Here is a 21,720-nt window from a genome sequence, read left to right as displayed (position 1 = left end):
CACCTCTCTGGCAGGGCTTATGGTTGCGGGAGGTGGCAACCCTCACGGCCTCCGGCAGTGCGCCCATATAGGGATATACCTCCTGGGGGGTGTGTGGGTGGGGGATCACATTAGGGACTTCTCTGACCTAAAGAAGCACTACAACCTCCCCACCTCTCAATTCTACAAATATTTGCAGCTCTGCCACGCCCTCACCACGCTCATCTCAACAGATACTCCACTCCCTGAATTTAGCCCGTTGGAAGCGCAAATCATGATGGGAAATTTGGGGAGGGGTGTCCCGGATATACTGCTCCCTAGTAAACAATGGACCGACAACTCTGGCCCCGATGCAGGCCCTCTGGGAGGATGGCTGGGCCCCCTGGAGGATGGGGATTGGCGCAACCCCCCATAAGGCTCCCAAAACCCTTACTACCTCATCCAAACTTAGGCTCAATCAACTCTATTACTTACATACAGGTTATCTCACCCCAGCATGTCCACATAAAGCAGGGCTGCATCCTTCCCCGGACTGAACACGCTGTGGCTACACTCCGACAGATTTCTACCATATGGTTTGGTCGTGCCCTAGTCTTGCCCCATTCTGGTTAGTGATAGAGTCTGATCTCACACAGTTCCTGGGTTGGCAGGTCCCCATGATCCCTTATGCCTCATCCATGGAGTGTTAGATTGCCTGGATGGCTTAAGAGCAGATAAACAATTCTTTGGGACGTAATTTGCTGTGGCCAAACGAGATTTTGCAGCAGCCTGGGTACAGGTCAACCACCCTAGAATAAGAAAATGGGGCCGGGGAGTAGATTGGTGCCCTGCTCAGGAGGAACCCTTATTTGAGGCACGCGGATGCCCAGCAAAATTCAATAGGGTCTGGGGCAAATGGCTAAATGAATTGTATTAAACCCACCCCGCCTGTATTCATAAATATATATGTATTGCTCTTCAGTCTTGATGGCTCACCTGTCTATTCTCATTATGGCTGTGGTCTATACTGCCCTTAATGGACATGGTATGCATCCATTTGCAATGTTTGTGCTGTCACTTTATTTTCTTTTATAAAACAATAAAAGTTGGTTATCAAAAAAAGATATTTGGGGGACATCAGCACCATTTTTCACTGCATTAAAGTGCTCCAATTTACATTTAAAATTTCGGAAAGATACTGCATATACATTTAAACAGGAAAACATGACATAAAGTCAGAACCTCTGTAGTTACCCCTTTTCACTAAGTAGATCTGTTACTTTAGTTAAACCTTAATTTGATCCAATATCCCTATACGTTTAATGTGGGACACTTAATACAGGAATTCCATGTGTCTACAGGTTCCCAGGCGTTTTTTGGATTCTTTTTGGCATAGGCGTCGGCGCGTTTCGGTGGTTTAAACCTTTAGATGTAGGGCCACCTTCTTCAGGACACTGTTTCATAAGGGGTTACTGCCTTCAATTGATTATTTCTTTAAAAGAACTAATGCTGTCTTATAGAGCGTGGACTTCCACGTGGATCTTGTAGTAAGGATGATATTCCCAAAGTACGTTCTATGTATCTTTTAAATGACAGTGGTACCGGTATAGTTTCTTCTTTTAACAGGAGTGGTTGTTCATACCATCTTAAAATTTATCATCCCCATATATCTCATGTTTTGCTGAGTGATACGTATTATCCGGATTGATATTATTGAGCACAAAGTCAGACTGATATCTTATGGGTTTTGTTCAACCCTATTCTTTGCCCCGATGGTACTGGTAGTTTTCAAATTCCACCAGACACTATATCACCCAGTGTATATATGCGGGAGTTGTATCGTGTGGTCATTTTGTATATCTTTTTATATAAAGTATACTTGTTTTATACAAACTCGTGTGGAGTCCATTTGTGGTGACATCATTGAGATAGCTGTGGGTGAGGTTGCACATACTGAACACTTGTGCCTTGGAGATTAGCCTGGCTGCTCGTGTCAAGCTACTAAAGGGATGAGCAGGGCTGTCTCGGACGGTGTCTTCTCTTGGCCTAAAGTGGGAGCGGGGGACCGGGTCACGCACTTGACAGTGGTGTGCGCGGGAACTCCAGCTTCTAACACTGGATATAATTATAACCCCCCCCCCTAGAATTGTTGAACCTACCACTCCTCTCATCAGGTCATTAATTTTTATAATACATTTTGGATTGTCTACTGTCGGGACATAATAATTAATGAGATTGTGAACATAACCATTTACCCCAGCTGTGATCCATATCCACCAACCTAAAGGGTCTCTCTGGACCTGTAGTATGTCCCAGTTTTACCCTCGCCCAGGATAAATTGCAAAACCATCATGGCCAGCCCATCAGAAGCAAAATATGCCTTTACATTGTTCTTGGGAACGTGTCATTTTGGAAAATTGGACTTTAGGTGAGTCTCTTGAAGAAATAATATTTGAGATCCAAAAGAAGTAAGGCACCTAAGTAAACTTTATACTTTTTGTAATTCAATATCCTGTTTACATTGTCCAAAATTATACATACTTCCACCCCCATTTCAAAAAGACCAACAACATTTTATGATTTGTTTCCGTTTTTTATTTCAAACAACTGTCCTATCTATGATTCTGTTGTTTTCGAATATCCCGTACCTCCACCACCAACCTCATACTGGCACCCCACCCCTGGACAGAGGGGAATAGCTCACTGTGCTCCTCTCAATCCCCCTTATCAAAGAACCTGGATGGACGCTCCTGCTGGGTGCCATGTTGAAGCACCTTGAGTGAGGAACCCACACCACCTCCCCCGCTAATACATAATAGTGAATCTCTCTGGCTATAATTCAGCCTTTTTGTCTCTCTTTCCCTCTCTGCTCTCTCCCTGACCCTCCCTTTCTCTCTCTCTCTTTCTTAAACTCCCAGGGTAGAGATAGATTGCAACATTTCTTGAGCTTCTTCAAGATTTGTAAACATGAAATTTGCCCTTTACTAATACCATAAATTCAGACTATTGCCGCCTGCGCCCCCTGGACATGAAATAAAGGAGTTTCACAGCAGACATATCAGAAAAAATTCGACAACAATGTACTTTCTTAGTAGAAAATTTGAGTCAAAATGTGTTAAGTACATGTTAAGGTTCTCTTTTATAGTGGCTTGAGGTCTGAGAATTGAATGTTGATGATTGGGTTTGTTCCTGGTCAGTGGCAGATTATCTGAAATTTCTGTTCACATTAGTTGCATGGATTGAGCTATCTCAAAACCTTCCTTTGGCGAGTCTCAGGCACAGCCGCAAGTCCTCCCCGCATACTCAATCCACACACAAAGCTTACAAGGGAGACTAGCCAGCACCAGCAATGTAATGCCAATTTCGTTTGATGGAGTTGGCAGTGACTTTGATGGCGCTATACATTTATGCAAATTGGGGCCTGTCCAGTAGCCCTGCTGTCAGTGTTGGTGGAGGCTCCCTCAGGCTGCAGAAAATTGGAAGCTGTTGAGGGATAAATGTCCAAAGAAGGGTGAAAGAAGAGGCCCCTCATATGTAGGAACGACGTAATAGCGATACAATGGAGGACCAAATTAAAAGGTAGAGTTAAGTAAATTACGTAGTAAGAAAAGGCACATTATGCGGGGTAATGTGGCACATTTTGTGGCAGCATTACATTACTCTGCTGCCATTTTCAGACACACATATTCTGTCTGGCCAAATGTTTGACTTTATTAGTAGAAGCACAGCACTTCAACTCAGCAACAATCAGCAACTCAAAGGTGACCAGTTAATCTTTGCTAATGTTTTGCCACTTAATGTCATCATATGCGACACTTTTTTTCTTAGTAACTTCTGATCCATTTGATGTAGAAACCAATATGTTGTTTTCAAATTCTTCAAAGTATGCAGCAGATGGAGGATAATGTGGCAAATACATAATTATGCGGAAAATGCCAAAGCCGGAGAATTTAATATTTTTTGTGTCAAAGCCTATGTGTTGTCAAAGGGAATTAAAGCTATTGAGCTGCCACTTCTGCTAACCTTATCTGTTTTGTAGATCAACCGAATCATGAAAGTCTGATGAATTACAATTAACCACCCACAACACTTAATAGAATTGAAACACAACGTGTACATTGTAAAACTATGTGGAATATTTCTGAGCACAGTAGGAGAACTCGGCTTCATCTAAAGGAGGAAGGTTACAGTTCTAGCATTTTGGACCCAGTCACAGCACTCTTGTGAAGTAATACCGGCAGCATGTTGAAGAGCTCGAAATGAAAAACCAAATAGGAGCATGTGTGCAGCTTTTGCAGTTTTGTTAATTGGACCACATTCATGCTTCGGTGAAGTTGCAATTATGTTTTCTCCGCCTTCTTTAGCCCTATTGCTCAAAGGCTGCCGAATGCCAATACGTTCACAGAACCACATAAAACAGCAGGCGCCGAGTGCCACCTGCAGCGATGTCATTAGATTACTTCAAATGTAACCGTGTGCTTTTTTAAAATGTATAATTATCTTCCCGAAGAAGCTATTTTGCAATCCTATTGTTAATCATGTTAAGATTAGCTTAGCAATTTTCATATTATAATAAACACGTCGCATTAAGGCTTGTATTGTTGAGAGCGTCTAGTTACACGTTTTATTGTGATAGAAATACTGCCGGATGTTAAAGTGTCAACAGCACAGCAGTGGGGCTGAGCGCGGCATTATGAAAATTCTATGTGGCCCGGGAAACTAATAATTTTGCAATGAGATTCATACGGCCATGAGAAACGAAATGCTCTACGGGAGGCGAGAAAACAAAATGCCTACTTATGCATGCAATAATTGGACTCGATGTTGTCTTAAATACCCATTTCAGTAAATCATGATTTTTCTCGTTTCCTCGTAGTTTGCTCCTTCTTGGAATAATTCAGTTTCTTTGAAATACTTATTATTTTTCGGCTTAAAAAACCCCCTTCTTTCTGCTGATCACCAATGTTAACGAATACATAGTGGTCGCCATCTGGACGTCTCTTTACATTGACTGTGCCAAATGAATTTTCTTCATGGCCGTTCATGTTCCCATTTTAGTTCAAGAATCCCTTATGCACTGTAGAAATTAATGTTGGAAATGAAGATGAAGCAATAATTGTGTGTGAATTCGAAGTGACAGGACAGCCTCGTGGCCCCCACATTCTCCAAGGCAACAAGTAAACAGATGCCTCGCCTCTTAAGATTTGGCAATGAAATGGACTTTCATCAGCAATATTCATGCTTTGCTGGCAGGGCTTTGACCCAAGTAACTGAATTATCAGGGATACGTGTGAATATTTGTGACACTCGACAAGGGTGCAGCTTGTAAGTCTAAAATAGTCATGAGGCCTACGAGAAAATAAGGACTGCAGAAACACCCTAAGACAAATACCATTTCAGTTTCTCGTGAAGTCAAGTTGATGAAGGCCACGTAAAAAACATGCTTTTTGTTTTTGTTTTTCCATGTGTCATTACTCAATTATTAAAATGTAGAATATGCACAACAGGTCAGACCACGTGGTAAGTGCCAGTGCAGAAGCCAGACATAGGGAACAGGGGCTAGTGTAGACCAAACTAATCGCCCCAGATTTTCCTATCATGTCCCTATAAATTGTTTGCCCGGTTGTCCCTTTGTGCAGAGGATGGAACGTTGACCTGAAGAATCTCCATGATGTGAATAGTTCATACAGCAATCAAGACACATGTTTAACGGCATTTTTTATGGATGAATAGGTCGGCTTCCTCTATGCCCAATAATGTAGAAATAAGAAAATGTTTTCGTGAATCTCTTCGACTGAACCGCAGCCCCAGCACCTTGAGACCCTCATGGTTTGATTGATTGATTGATTGATTAATTTTTATTGTTTGGTTACTCAAAACCATTACATAAAAAACACATTAAAAACAAGGTACAGAATTATAAAAAGGTTAAAACAGCAAGTTAGTCAGCTGGTAAGTCTGTATAGTGAGTCCCTGGGCACTGGCAAACTCCAAAGAATAGTGTCTTTACAAGGGCATCCCCGCCTGCGACTGCAAGGTCTTTAATCATTTATGCCCTGGGTAGCCATCAGCTTGGCCCGTGTCTGTTGGATAAACTTTCCGAAGGAGGCCATTTGCTTTACTATAGTCAATGTGTATAGTTGATGGACCGCCTCCTTTGCTGTACGTGTCCCCGTTTGTCGTAGGATTGGCCTAAGATAAAGGTTTCGTGCTACACGCAGGGCCGGGCAGCAAAGTAATAGATGGGCCAGCGACTCTCGTTTATAATTACAGAGCCTGCATTCTGGAACTCCCCGACCAGTCCGTTCGAGTGCGTATAGTTCTTTGGTAGGCAGGGGGTGTAGTCTGTAGGCTAAGATCCTGTGAAGGGCAGGGCGGCCCACCGCCTGCGTGAGATAATGTTTGGGATTATGAACTATGTGCGGCAGGCATAGGGACTCCTGGAAACCTCGTTTTGCCAGTGATTCCATATCCATTTCCCGGGAGCGGATGCAAACTTGTTTTTTGATGGTATTTTTAATTGCCACATAATCAACTAGCTCGGAGTTCCAATGATCAGTGGCGAGATTGAGGAGTTCCTTCGCCATGGTGAAGGTGGTTGACCAAGGGTTCCCGGGTTCCGTAAAGATGTATTTCAGGACTGCCTTCAGTGATTTGTCTTGTGCCACCGTTGTGAGATAGTGATATTTACACAGGGCAGCCATCTCTTCCAGTTTTTCTAGGCGGACAAGAGTGTTTCTGGTGCACTTCGGTAGTAAGAATAGTTTCTTATACGCTCTGCAGTTAATTTTTTCCAGTTCCCTATTAATTTTACCCGGGAACGCTTGTTGGGCATAATTGAGGGCCGGCATTAGTTTTGCTTTAAGTACTCTTTGAATAGCCTTTGTCGATGGGTTGTGTAGAGTGGCTTGTAATTTGCAGAGCGCATAGGTGATAGTTTTCCCTTTGCTTTGGATTTTCTTTAGATGGGCACCAGGACGCCCCGACTTGTGATAGCAGACACCCAAGTAAGTGTATTGCTGTGAGCTTTCCAAAGTCAGATGGCCGAGCCTCCATTTGGCTAGTTTTTTGTTTGGGTAGTGGCCGAAAATTACTATCTTTGACTTGGAAGAGTTAGCTACCAGCCGGGTTCTTCACATTATAGGTTGCCAGGGCGGTCAGCGCCTTTTGCAGGCCAATCTTGGTATCATCCAGAAGAACGAGGTCGTCAGCATATTGCATGAACTGGATTTTAGTTCCACCAATCCTTGGAGTGGCTAGAGCTGCCCCGGACAAGGCTGTCTCCATATCTGCTGTGTATAGATTGAACAACAGAGGTGCTAAAACGCACCCCTGTTTTAACCCTCGATCCGCGTCAATCTTCTCGGACCCTCATGGGTGAGTAGTAATATAAGATGAAGACTCTGATTGATTGATTGATTGATTGATTGATTGAGCAAACATAGTAGGTGTACTTTTGACACTTTTACATCTAAGTTCTTCATGCAATATTTTGAGAAAATATTGATTTGGCAGTTATGGGCAATTACTCACCGATTTGGCCTTACAAGATCTGCTTGGACACAACACTTCATAGATCCTTTTCCTCCAAATAGTTCACCAGGACAATCCTATCAAAACATGCACTGGGAAATAGATGGCTGCAAAAAGATTAAAAACAGAATGCAGGAATTAGTGTGCAAATGCCAATTGCAGTGGTTATTCCTTAATGCTCAGTTGAAGATTGAAAACACTGCTATACTATTCTACCCAGGATCACCTGTGCAAAGGACTATTGCCAATTATTTGTGCTATAACATTTTGCTACAATACTCCAACTAAAACCCTCGTGTTTTAAAGGAGATTTGCACTGTAGAATATGATACAAATCTAATATTGTCTAGGCCTGGGTGACATTTCTGTTACACTGGTGTACTCATAAATAATTTTGGTAATTTTGCATTGCGCTTGTTATTGTAATTCCCAGAATTATGCTATTATGCCATATCCTGTAATTGCATGCTGTTCGCATTGATATTTAAAAAATGAGTGTATGGGAACACCGTGAATGGACGAACGCGACCAGCTGCTGTTTGCTAGGCTTATGTATTTTATGCACTTTTTTCAGCACTACAAGCATTCTTGTGCGCTAAATGGGCACATTTTGCACTTAAACATAACACCAAATTCTAATTTGCATTTACACATAAACTTGCATAATTTGTTCCAATTTCTGTGTCATTACCCACATTTCGTACTCCCCTAATATTTACTTGTGTCAGGGATAATTTTTACTAGCTGTGACAAACAGTCATTTCCAGTTCGCAGTCTACTGCATCCCATCAGAATCGAGCCACACTGAAAATTCTAACATTCGTAAAGTGAACAAAAGGTATGGTACCAAAATATCATGCCTTAAATATTGTTTTGAAAATGTTTTCCTATTGGAGTGAATAAGTGACAATTTGTTCCTAAATGGAAATATATTTTTGTAAACGATATTTAAGACACCGTCTACCTGTCAGATGGTTTTGTTATCGATATTCTGACATACTAACGAACTAAGGGTTCATTCATGAGCTCAGTTATGAATAGTAACCTGACGATTTGCACTTGCAGACATACAATTATGCAGTGCTTGGAAATCATTTTTCTAAAAATGCTCCCAGGGTATCCACAACTGAAGCTTCGGACACTGCACTCCCGTTCCTAAACTGAAAGTTAAAACAAATCAAAGCTCACTGCACACTTTTTTCCAATCTCTGTGTGCTTTGTGGTATGAAAATGCAGAGTTATTCATTTCATGCACATCATGTATTTACTTGAATATTTATTTATTTTTCAAACTTTTAAAGTTAATGGTTCTAAGGGGCGTGGCTTGAAGTAGTGTGGCTCACTGGTTAGAGGCGGCAGACCCGAGAGCAGAGGACGGCCCGGGACCAGGGTTCGATTCCCGGCACGGCAGGTCTCTGGACCAGGGTCAGCGGACTCGATAATTCTCTCGCCTCGGTGCCCACTCTGATCAGCGATCACACTCGGCAACTCTGGGCATTAGCTTGCCTCATCTTCACTAACGGCCCCACCAGACCGCCGGGGATGCCTGGTCTCACCCTGGAGATACCCATTAAGGGACCATCTCTCAGGGAAGCCAGGAAGGGTTTCGCAGCGGTCGAAGCGCCTTGGGACCCTACGGGTAAGTAGTGCGCTATATAAATGCCTATACATTACATTGACGCCCAGCATAGATGGCTGCCTCTGCTTGAGCTCTGCAGCATCTCCGGTGCGGACGTTCAAGTTAATATATTTCTCAGGTGATTTTCAATCACCTCTGGACTGCGGAGAATGGTAGAATGGTCAGTGAACACTGCAGAGTGATTCTCGTGCTCCAAATGTTTTTATCTGGATGTCCGTGGTGTGTTTCAACTGCAGCAGTGGCAAGAAATGGCTTCTGCTATTGTAACTATGTCAGGATGTGATAACCCCCGCACTCTGCCCCACCCCCACATGTAATCCCAATACCTTCTCCTTTCGCACTTCCCCTCCCGCCAAGAAAGCCACTACACCTCTTGTCTTTGTGGTGGTCATTTGTTGGCCGCAGTTTATTAGGGTTAGAAGGAAACAGGTATATCTTGCATTTGCATGTTATGTCATCATACATTTCCTTGCTATTGTCTCTTGGCCCTTCTGGGGCGGTTCTTTTGTAGGTTGGACTTTCTTGCGCTTCCTCTGCGCGGAAAGGGGATATCCATTGTCCCAGAGTTAGGTCGCCTCGCTACCTTGCCCGACCTTGTTGTGCCCTGCCATCCGGCGAGGGCTGGGCTGCGAGCGCCGTCTCTGCTTGCTACCCCTTCCCTTCGTAGCCATGTCACCCAGCCGTGAGGCATCCCAGAGTCGCTGTCCTTAGGCCACCTCACCCAGCCGTGCGGCAGCTGAAGTTGAATGGACCTATTCTGGCGCACCGCCCTCCGGTGTGCCTCCGTACCAACCGTTCTCAGCTTAGCCCTTAGCCAAGCCATCAGGGAGGCAGCCGTCTTCCTGCGGCTCCCCCCTTACGCCCCCCTATATTTACTGACAGCCTGCCAACACCATGGCACCCCACAGGTTGTTCCAGAAGATCTCCATACCTTGCTCGGAGAGGAGCACCCCGTCGCTGGCGTAGTATTCCGGGCGGCCCGTGTGTATCAACCCATGCCTGATCGATCCCAGGCCAATTGCCCTGCAGAACTTGCTCACTGTGAGGTTTAACTTCTTCCTAGAGTTCTCGTCCCCTTTGTATGATTCCGCCCCTTGCAATTCCTGCCTGCTGATCAGCTCGGACCAGATAATTGTCGTGCGCCCGAATGCCCTGGAGGTTTCTACCAAGTCGTTCTGTATCCCGGGGAGTAGGGGCCTCCGCCCCAAACTGGCCAAGTCGTTCCCCCCGAGGTGTATGATCAGGACGTCCAGGTGTCTGGAGGTTTCTGCCAAGTCGTTCTGTATACCGAGGAGTAGGGCCCTCCGCCCCAAACTGGCCAAGTTGTTCCCCCCGAGATGTATGATCAGGACGTCCGGGTGGCGCCCCGCCTCCTCCCGCAGGCTTCTGAGAACCAACGAAAGCACGTGTACCGTGGTCTGGCCCGAGCGAGCGTCCCCTGTTTTTCCACTAGGCGTCCATCCGTCTGATGAATGAGTGGCCCACCACCCAAAGCAGGTGGGGTCTGTTCCCTGTTGAGGCAAATGGAAAGCGACCGGTCAATCTCTTGCTTACCCCGCGTGCCTACTTGTCATAGTAGCTGGGGCATCATGTATGTCTTGTATGCGCGCCAGCGCCATCTCCCCACTGCCTGTATTCCCATCTCGGACATCCCATGTTGTGCCGCTGTTGTGGCTGCCCCTATCTGGAATGAATGGGACCCAAAGCCCCTTGGTGGCAAGCCCGCTCTGCTCAGTGCGAGGCGCATTACTGCTGTGAACTGGAATTTGCTCAGATGGGACCCGTCCTTGTGTTTGAGTAGGGGGCCACCGCCCTCTGGGCGTACTGCCATGAAAGCAAACAGGCAGCATACCGCGCAGAGTTTCCGATCTTGGATGCAATGCAAACTGACTATGGTCCCCTTTCCAGCCTGATCTGTCTTTGACCGCTGCAGCACCAACTCCACTCCCCTGACCCTTGGAGTTATGTCACTGGCCTGTAAGCAGTGCTCGTCTAGGCCCTCCCTGGTGGGGGCCACCAGTTCGCTAATGGGGAATGCCCCAAAGAAGGCCATGGTGAATGCTGCCCTGAAGAGCAGCCGCTCATATTCGCCTGATGCTACGCTCTCCAGTGCCCCTAGCAGTGCCCCCAGTTTTTCGAAATCTATTGGGTGCCTTGTATCCACTTTCTTTCCCTCCCTCCTCCTCCAGCCTTTCATTGCTGTCTTTATGTAGTGGGATGCAATTGGGTTGTGCCCTGTTTCCAACTTTGCGTGGTGCACTACGGCTGCCAGGTGGGCTTGTGCCCGTGACCTAGACCTCTTGTCCTCGAAGCCCATCCAAAAATGTTGCCCCGCCGCCCTGCGCGTGTCTCCCGGGGTAGCCAGAGATTGTATGCCCCCTACTCTCATCACTGTCGCTACATATTTATTGTACCTTTTTGCTGTGCCGGGGGTTAGCGAGTGGGTGATCAGCTCTGAAAGGTCTACCCTGCCAGTTTCTTCAGCTGCGGCGGGAAGGGGGTCATGTCTGCGTCTGCCCTGCGCGCCAGTTCCCTGAATCTGCTCATCTTGGCTCTGGATAGGGCGTCCGCTATCTCGTTCTCCACCCCTGGAACATGCCTTGCCCGCAGATCTATGTTGCCTTCCAGCTGCAAGGTAACCAGACGTCGCATTAGTCTCAGTGTGTCCAGGCACCTGGCCGATCCCCTGTTAATTGCCTGCACTACGCCCTTGTTGTCAGACCATAGGGTCAATTTCATGTTCCGGAGCTCGTCCTTCCAAATTACTAGAGCTACTACAATAGGGAAGAGTTCCCAGAATGTTATATTGCCTGTTACACCTTGCCTGTGCCAGCTGTCAGGCCACTGCCCCGCGCACCACTTATCCCTCAAGATTGCTCCAAACCCTGTGCTCCCTGACGCATCGGTGTACAGCTCGATCTGTTTGCAGGTCAGCCAGCCTTCCCTCCAGATTAGAACCCCGTTAAAGACTGCTCGAAAGGAATCCCACACCCCAAGGTCCCTCTTTACTTCCGCCCCAGCCGGACGTGGTGGTGCTTGTGGGTGAGGCCTCACGTGAGTTGTGTCAATCGCCTAGCGAACACTCTGCCTGCTGGGATGACCCTGGTAGCGAAATTCAACTTCCCAATGAGCTGTAGTATCTCCCTCAGTGTGGCTTTTTCGTGCCCACACAGGCTTTTTATCTCTCGTCTAAAGTCCTCTACCTTCTCGGGGGGGGGGAGCCTGGACGTCCCAGAGACTGACTCCAGCTCGATCCCCAGGATGTGATCCTGGTCATTGGTCCCTCCGTCTTGTCTTTGGACAAGGGGATCCCTAACTCTCCTGCTAGCTTGATGAATGCCCCCAGGGTGTCTTGGCACTCGGGGGACTCCGCTGGGCCGGTAAACAAGAAATTGTCTAGGTAATTTAGCTTCCCGCCTGCCGGGTGGCTGTCGTGTAGTGCCCATTCAATATTAGTGCTAAATAACTCGAAGTAAGCGCATGACACTGAACATCCCATTGGCATTGCCTTGTCATTGTAGTATTGTCCCTCCCACTGGAAACCTAACAGGTGGAAGCTGTCGGGGTGGACTTGGAGTAAGCAAAATGCTGATTCGATGTCTGCCTTTGCCATGAGCGTGCCGCTGCCTTTTGCCCTTTTCAAGTCTATTGCATCATCGATCGTGGAGTAGCTCACTGAGCACACCTCCGACTCAATCCCATCATTAACTGACAACCCATCTCGGAATGACAAGTGGTGGATCAGTCTAAATTGCCCTACCTCCTTTTTTGGTACCACCCCCAGAGGTGAAATGACCAACTCCTCGCCTACTGTGGCTGGGAGGGGGCCCTCAATCCTGCCCAACTGCCTCTCCTTCTCTATCTTTTTGGCTACCACCCCAGGATGTTGCATCGCTGACTTCAAATTCCTCTCGCAGGTGGGGTCGGGGGGGGGCTCTGAATGGTATGGGAAAACCTCTCTCAAATCCGTGTACCAATATTTCCTATGTCTGTCTTATTGTGGTATCTGTTGGCTAGCGCGCGTAATCGTTGTGTGTTGATGAGGGACCATGCTAGCGGGGTGTTCCCCTGTCGCGCTCCACCCTCGCTGGCCTCTCTGTCTGCCTCATTGCTTCTTTTTCTCCCTTTTGTCGCACTTTGGGTCATCTTTGCGCCTACAGCTTGCCGCCGGGTGCCCGCCCCCGCATGTTGAACATATGTGTTGGAATTTACATGCTGCCCCATATGTACATTCGTTGGCCTCAAATTTCCAGCATATTGTGGGTGGCCCACTTGCGTGTATTCCTTTCCCTGCGCTGAAGTGTTTGTGCTTTTGAAATGGCCGTCCTTTCCCTCTTTGAAAGGATCCACGGAAGGGATGTTCTCTCCCCCCCCATGACCTAGCTTCCTTCGCTACCATCATTTTATGGATGAAACCTGAAACGTCTTCTTCATTCCATTCCATTTCCGGGTGTGTTTGCATTTTTAGCCTGAAGCCCTTGTCGTATTCTAGCCATGCCTCGCCCTGGAGCTGCCTTTGCGCATTCGCCTCAAAAAGCCATAGATCGGCTGCGCAGCGCGGTAATTTCTCGACTATGATGCATGCCATTAGCCAGAATGCATCTAACCAATTGTCGAATGTCCGTTCCTTCCGCTCCCTTCTCCTCTCCCTCCTATCTTCCTCCTTCTTGTGGCATGTATTTCTAGTAGCAAGAAGATATCTATGAACTCCTTCCGCATATTCTCTCTTTTACTGCCAAGGGAATTAGGCTAGCCAGGTGGGTGGCCCTGGTGGTCATGGATGCGGGGCCTGGCGAAGGTTTTGCGTAGGCCTCAGATATGTCTACTATGGTGGGAGGTCTGCCCAGGAGATGGGCGTTCCCCCACGCTGCCGTGGGTGACCCCTGGCGGTCTGTTCCCATATCCGGTGCTGTCGCACCGCACCTGGGATGATTAAGTACCAAGGTGCCCCTGTGGCTTCTCCTCCTTGCGGGGTTGTATCTCCCTCTGGCCGCAAGGGCCCCTGTACTGAGCTCGTCTGCGCCCCCGCCGACCCTGTGTTCTGCACCCCTAACCCCTTTAATAACAGCGGTGCCATGGTCCTGCAACATACTTGAATAATTGCGCTAATATGCTCACCGCTGGTTGGTGTCTCATTGGTCCCTTTTTCCGGTCCCACTGCCGCCGTGCTGGCTTCAGTTGGCTGGATCCATTGTTTCGGTGCCTTCATGGTCTTTGCCGCATCCGCAAGCTTTTCTGGCACTCTCCTACTCCTCTTGGCCGCTGGTGGCGTGCTTCTGTTGCGCCGTGTCTCACTCGTCCCCTCTTCTGGTTCGCGATCGATGTGCTCCTGTAACCATCCGTCCCCATGCACTTCTGAGGCTGCGCGGATTCTCCTCAGCAGGTCGCTCAGGTCGTCCTGGCCTTTTCGCGTGCCCCCTTTCCTGGCCATCCATCCTGGGCGGGCCACCTCTGCTGCTACTGAGCGCTTCCTGTGTGGCTGGGCGGGGTGCCGCCGCCAATGTCTTTGCACCAAACTTGTCCGCTGTGGCTTGTGTTGGCGGGGTGCAGCCGCTGTGCTTGTGCACCAAAACCAAGTCCCAAACAAAAAACGAAATCCTTGTTGTGCCAATGCTTGTTGTCTTTGCTTCTTTTTCTTATCACCCTCTTCCTCCACTAGAGGGTGCCCGACGGTGCTGCCCTCGAGTTCCCCGGGCCAGCGGGGCACTCCTCTTCTGCTTGATGGTGCTGCCGGGCGGGCTCCGCGCTTTCCTCCCGTTATCCCCAGCCCCTTGGATCAGGTAAGGTGTGGGGAAAGGGGGGTGTTTGCACTGCTCAGGAACTGTTGGCGCTGCCGAAGGATAGGCCCCGATTGATTCACCGGGCTCTCCGTCAGTCCCGCACACGCTGGGTGGGCTCCGGTCATGTCAGGTGTTGTGTCGCTGCTTCCCGCCCTACCGGGTGGGCTCCAGCTGTGGCGGGCGAGTCTCTGCTGGGCACGCGCCCCCCCCAGGTGGGCTCCGGTGGGCGGCTGTCCGTAATGCACCGGGTGGGCTCCGGTCCCTCTATCGAGGGGGATCAACGTGCACTGAGGGGTAGGCTCCCGATGGACGCTCTGCACGCTGTCACTGCACCTCCCTATATGCTAGGACGCACCGGGTGGGCTCCGGTCGTGTTCTCGCTGGTCTCAGTGCGCTGTGGACTAGGCTCCCACCGGGTGCTTTGCACAGGAGCTGGTGGGCACCAGGTGGGCTCCGGTCGCTCTATCAAGGGGGCCCTGAGCGCCGCAGGTTAGGCTCCCGCCGGTCGTCTCCCGCAAACCGTCCCGCTCATCCAACCAGCTGGGGCGCAGCGGGTGGGCTCAGGTCGCGTTCTCTCCTCTCCACTGGTCCTCCACGTGGGCTGCACGGCGTCGCGTCGTCGTGCACCAACAAGATTCTCGGTGCGCCGTACTGCTCCCCCAGCTCCTGTAGATAGGAGCATACCTGGGAAAGCAGCGCTTATATGCCCCCCCGAGCCGCTCTCGTGCTTCGGGACTCTCCCCTCATTGCGGGGTTCAGAAGACGCCTGACCCCCCCATTGGCCGCGATGCGACGGTGGGTGAGCTGGACACCTTTCGGGGCTTCCCCTGCCTCTTGCTGGGTGACCCCGTTTTCACGCCAAATCCCCTGCCCCCGCCTAGCTGTACTGGGGGCTCGCCGACGGGTTATGGCAATGGCTCCTGAGCCCCCTTCGGTGGCCCGCCTCTGCGAAAACTGTGTCAGCTCCTAACCTACGCATAGAAGATTGAGTATAGTGTGGAGGTATACAGTTTTGTTTTTGTGCAGAGACAGAGGTACTGTATTCATCCGTTTTATAATAATACCCCAGGTCATGGAATTTAGATTCATCAGTGCTCGGAGTACTTGATCATTTTACCATTGGATGTTCCAATATGGCAGCTTCTGACAGGAGCTTCATTGTGTTGTGCAAATCCTGCTGACAGGTTCTAGTCCTGCTGATGAGACACCATTCAGTGCTTGTAATTTACCACATATTGTCCAGAAGTTTCTGCTTTTTCTGCTGTTTGGTGATAATTCTTGCCTAATAACCAGAGAAAATTCAGTGGTTGAGTCATTGAAAATGGCAGCAATGGTGCTTCTCTCTTTATGAATGATTCCTGTGCTCCTTTGGGCAAGGGATTGATAGTGTATAGGCGGTGATTCACTACGCATATCAGCTAGATTATTTACTCTAATCTCAGTGGTTTATTTTTATTACCTTGCTTACTTTTCAGAGAATATACCAAGGTTACCTGTTCATGGTCATTACAAGTGTACCCAATGGCAGAAAGTACAAGTGGTAACATTAAAGACAGTAATTTCAAGGGGAATCTGAAATGCTCCAAACACTCTCTACCTATCCCAGAATCACTGGTTAATGGTAGTCCTGATTCTGCTTCAACGTTAGAGGTTATATTACTCAAGTTCAACACAGTACATGATATATCTCAAAGCACAAAAACGAATACAGACTTACTTCAGGTGGAGTTGGCAAGGATTCATATTGATTTTAAAGAGCTTTCATCATGTGTGTCTAATACACAGACAGACTAAGCAATGTTGAAAATTATATGAATAAGCAAGCAAAACACATCTAAAATTTGGAGTGTTCTATCACATCTTTAAGAAAGGATCTAACAGAACAGGAAGGTCATAATTGCAGAATTAATCTCAGTATGTTTGGAATTCCGGAGGTGATTAAGAATTCTGCTCCTTCAGTGATTGATTTCTTGATTACTTGGATACCAAATGTTCTACAACTATCTTTCAAAATGACTTCGAAATAGAACAAGGTCACAGAGTTTCAACTTTTCAACCCAGAATATGTCTTCTCCAAGACAGTTGATCAATGAAGTGCTCTATAATTTACATAAGGGCTCTTGATAGTATTTATATTTACTTTGCTCTGCTTTAAGTGCCACTGTCGGTATCGGCTCTTTTCTAACGGTATTTTTCACAAATACTTCTCTCTGCGGCACTAATTAAATGTTATGTCATTATGAAATGTATCTCTAGAACTTGATGCACATATTTATTACTTTATATCTCATCGCTATTTTATGATGATATTGTAATTATAACATTGGTGTTTATATGAATGTTTTTACAGATGTGAAGGGGTGCGTATAAATTGAAATTTATATGCTATTACAGATATGAATAGTACGCTTATTCAATGTCATCTTTTTACATATGTTCTCTGATGCCAGACCCTTATTATATGATTGTTGTGGTTATGCATTTATGATGGCAACATTTGTTCCGCTGCTTTCCCCTGTTCTATGGATTCTCAATGGTTGAGTTCTCTACTGTGATGATGGTGGGCATTGCTGCTGCTCATCCACATCGATTTCCCATGCAACACGTCTCTTACAGACATCCCCTGGTGGGACATGGCTTGGATGTTGTTCCGGATATATCTAGAATGCCTTAGATTCCTCTTGCCTTTCCCCTATTCTTTTTTCCTCTCCTTTGTCCACACTCTATTAATGGGACATCTGCTTCCTTTCCTCTCCTTTTAAAATATTTTTGGGCTGTCACTGAACCCCTTACTCAGACTTATCTACTGTTTCCAAACTACATATATAAATGGCCGGTATAAATGTAGTTTCCCTTAATGGTGAGTTTGAATCATCCAGTAAAGAGGGCCAAGATTCTAGATTATTGTAAGAGTTTGTCTGGTGAGTTGAATCTACTTCAAGAGACTGAGATAGGCTTTAAGAACGCCCTCCTTATGAGGAGAGATTGAGTGCTAGATGTCACTTGCTCTGAAGCTTCTGGGAAGAAAAACAGGATTACAACTCTTATTTAAAAACACAATCTGGCTTATCTATAATTGCAGCTCAACATGATACCAGCAGGAGATAGTTACTTACACAATTGACTAATGGTTCGGAGGATCTACATATTATGATGCCCCAAATATAGAGGACCCAAAAGTATGGCATGCGATAAACAAAAAACTTTTGTTGCAGGAGACTTTAATCTTCTTCTCACCCCTAGTTTGGATAGGCACTCTGTATTTACATTTCGACATCCTAGGGCGGATATATGACGGTATCACGCGTACTTTTACAACGCGTACCGTTACAACGCTACTTTTACCACGCAAGTCGTTACAACGACTTGCGTGGAGGGGCGCTGGATAGTAAATGTTTTAATTTACTATTCCAACTCCAGTCCCCGTGGACTCTAGGGAAAGGAGTTGGATAGTAAATTAAACTATTTACTATCCTGGAGCGCCCCCCAGTGCAAGTCGTGGTAACGACTTGCGTGGTAAAAGTAGCGTGGTAACGGTACCGCGTTGTAAAAAATGCGTGGTTACCGTTGTATACCCCTAGGGCACATAAGCAATTGCTTAGTTTAGCTGTGCCACATTCTCTCTTGGATGCTTGGAGACTCCATAATCCCACGGGTAGCGATTTCACTTTTTTCTCCTCCCACCTTTCAATCTTCTCTTGTATTGATTGCCTTCTTGTTGATGCTTCCCTTTTAAAAAATACAACGAAAGTCATGATACATCGAATCTTTGTCTCTGACAATGCTGCAGTTTTGTTACTCATTCTTAGCCTTACAGATACAAAATGGCCCTTTAATTGGCGTCTACACACAGAAATCTTGGAAGATGATGCTGAAGTTAAGCAACTTAAAATTAGATTGTGGGTTTCTTCAAAGAAAATGAGTCTTCAGTGGATTCTCTGATAATTCTATAGGATGCAGATCCAGAGGCTTTGACGGAGCATCACCTCGACACCTCGACACGTAAGAGGAATCTATGTGGTGAGAGACTTTGTAGATGGTAGAGTCAGACTGTACACGTTGTTGATAGGGCCATCTGACCAACCCAATTGATGGCTACCGCCATGCATGGTTGGTCAAGAGTAGAGGCCTGAGTATCTTCTATATTTACTTTTGCACCTTTTTTAAGCAGAGTGACTGAAGATCTTGGTCCTGATGAATGCCTTGAACTTGGATGTCTAATAGGGCAGAAACATGTTGACCACATTACAGGGTATACAGCCATAACCTGTCTCACATTGCTTTTAACCCATATCCTGTAGGACTTAATAATAAAGGTTGTTGTCCCTACTGAGATAGTTTTAGCACACACTTTTTTGTTGCACTCTGTCCCTCACTTTTACCCTTGAGGTATTGAAACTTGACGTGCTTTTTAAAAACACTCCCGCTCCTTCCCTGAGGGGAAGTTGTAGCCTACACTGGGTACTTGCGGTCCCAGTGTGTTGGAGGAACCCAATGATGAAGCATGTCAGCCTCGGGTGAATGAGGGTTCTCGTGCAAACACCTGTTGTGCCCTACCAGCCATGCCTTTCAGTTTTTGCACCCTGCTACCCTATATCTTGTGTCATTAGTATGCATTTAAGTGTACGATAAGTGGTCATGTTATTAAAAAAATGTCCAATAGAAACATCAATATTAGAAGAACTCTACAGTCCCTGGGGGATGATATTAAACAAAAAGAGGAATTTTATAGACATACTTGTGATAAATCTCTCTTGCAAGAAATGAAACAATTAAAATATTCTTTTAATTCCATAGTTACCAAAAGAGCGTGTCTTGGAGTGCACACTCAGAAATCACGTCAATTATTGTTATATAATAGAGCTGGGGAATTGCTTGATATCTTAAACGACAAATATGAAGGATGATCCTAGGGAATATTTAGAGACCAAAAATGTCAGACTATTCCCCTGTACAGCACTTTTACAAACAACAACTAAGTCTGGTGGTCTATATATGGGAGATAAGACAAAATTACCAAATCACACCAGGAGTACCACAAAAAACCTAAACGTAGTAGGATTTCCATCAATTACCTGTGTGGTCAGTGTCATCATTTGGATATCCTTCCTTCCCACCACCACACCTCTACATCACAGAGGAGAGTCATGTGGATCGGGTTTCGACCAGGTCACAACAATCACACAGGGAGGAAGCAAAGTAAAGACCACTAACTCTCAGAGTGCTAGACATCAAACATGGATGATGGGTTTTTGGATGATGGAATGTATTGTGCAGTGCGTGTTAGTGAAATTAAAAAGGAATTAGAAGAGAAAAAACTTTTAGTTAAAAAATCTCTCCTAATCCCGATTAAAAATAGTGCAGAAGCAGCTTTGAACAAATAGGCTGCCTCACAATATGGTTGACATGTTTCAATCTTCCTGACTGTTTGTCATAGGCTTTCTTCAGGACGTAAACACAAAAACTGTATTGCTACTGCATTAACATTTAGGTGAAAAAATGCTTTTTATAAAGTTGGAATAAATACAACCTTGTAAGTCTTCGCTCATCTGTACAAGCGGATTGCCTTTGACACCTATGACAGAAAAACACATTGTACTCCAGGTGCGATGACAAATCAATTGTAAAAACTCCTACCCAGTTTTTTATCCATACCTAGGAACCTCTCGGTTAATTCTCACTTCCCATGTATCTATGAATTATGTGTGTTTAAAAAGCACATGTTCATTCAGGTAATATGCTCACCTGTCTTGTACGAGGATAAAACCTCACCTCACCCGGTTACAACTCAGGTATAGGAGGCCCCGCCCTTCAAGGAGAGGGAGATCACTTTAGGAGGAGAGGAAAATAGAAAAATACATTTCAATGATGTCCCTCAATTAATTTTGACTTTTTGACTAATCAATATTGTGTTTCTAAGCTAAGAGCAGATATGACACTTAAAACGACTAGGAATTATAAAACACAGAGTATCTCCTGTAAGACCCTGGGTTGTGGATCTAATCTTGACACATTCATTGAACGCATGCGCTGTGTAGTGGACTCATACAGAGTTGCCACCTTAGCCCATGCGCTATATACTTGTGCTGTTTATCCTATACACATCCTCACTTAATGCTTGTTCTCTCTAGCGTTGTGATTTCAGCTTGAAATATAGCAAGTCTTGGTCTATATACAGTGTTATCTGTTGTATGTATCCTGTCCTTGAAAAGACAAAAATAAATAATAAAAAGAAGAATGACCCATAACTGGAGCTTCACTTCTTGCTTCACAATACCAGAGATATACACAGGAGCATAACGATCTCCCTAAAAACGACTATGCCATGGAGGCTTGTTTATTGGAGATGAACTAAGTCTTCTAGATAGCAGTATCACCAAACTAAAATACCTAGTCTCCTCTGTGTTATGTCGCCTGCCACTCCTGTAAGCCTTTAAAATTTTTCACACAATGCAGCTTGAATTTCTTACATTTATTTATATGGGGGGTAGTGACGTCATTTTGAAGTTGCAAGTGACGCCATCTACACACGTTCTTTCCTGGTTTGGTGAGGCTCTAGTTATGGGTCATTCTTCTTTTTATTATTTATTTTTGTCTTTTCAAGGACAGGATACATACAACAGTTATATAAGCATATTTGCCAACAATTCCTTAATTCTCTTCCTAATGCCACTATATCGGATGACAACAAATTCAAATTGGGTAAGCAAATTGAATTTGAAGAGATTATTCAGGCTATTAAGGCTACTCGTTCAGGGAAAGCTCCTGGCCCAGATGGTTATCCCATTGTCTTATATAAAATGTTTACTT

Source organism: Lissotriton helveticus, chromosome 8, assembly GCF_964261635.1.
Source record: "Lissotriton helveticus chromosome 8, aLisHel1.1, whole genome shotgun sequence".
Classification (NCBI taxonomy): Eukaryota; Metazoa; Chordata; class Amphibia; order Caudata; family Salamandridae; genus Lissotriton; species Lissotriton helveticus.
Note: the sequence above shows the minus strand (reverse complement) of the source record.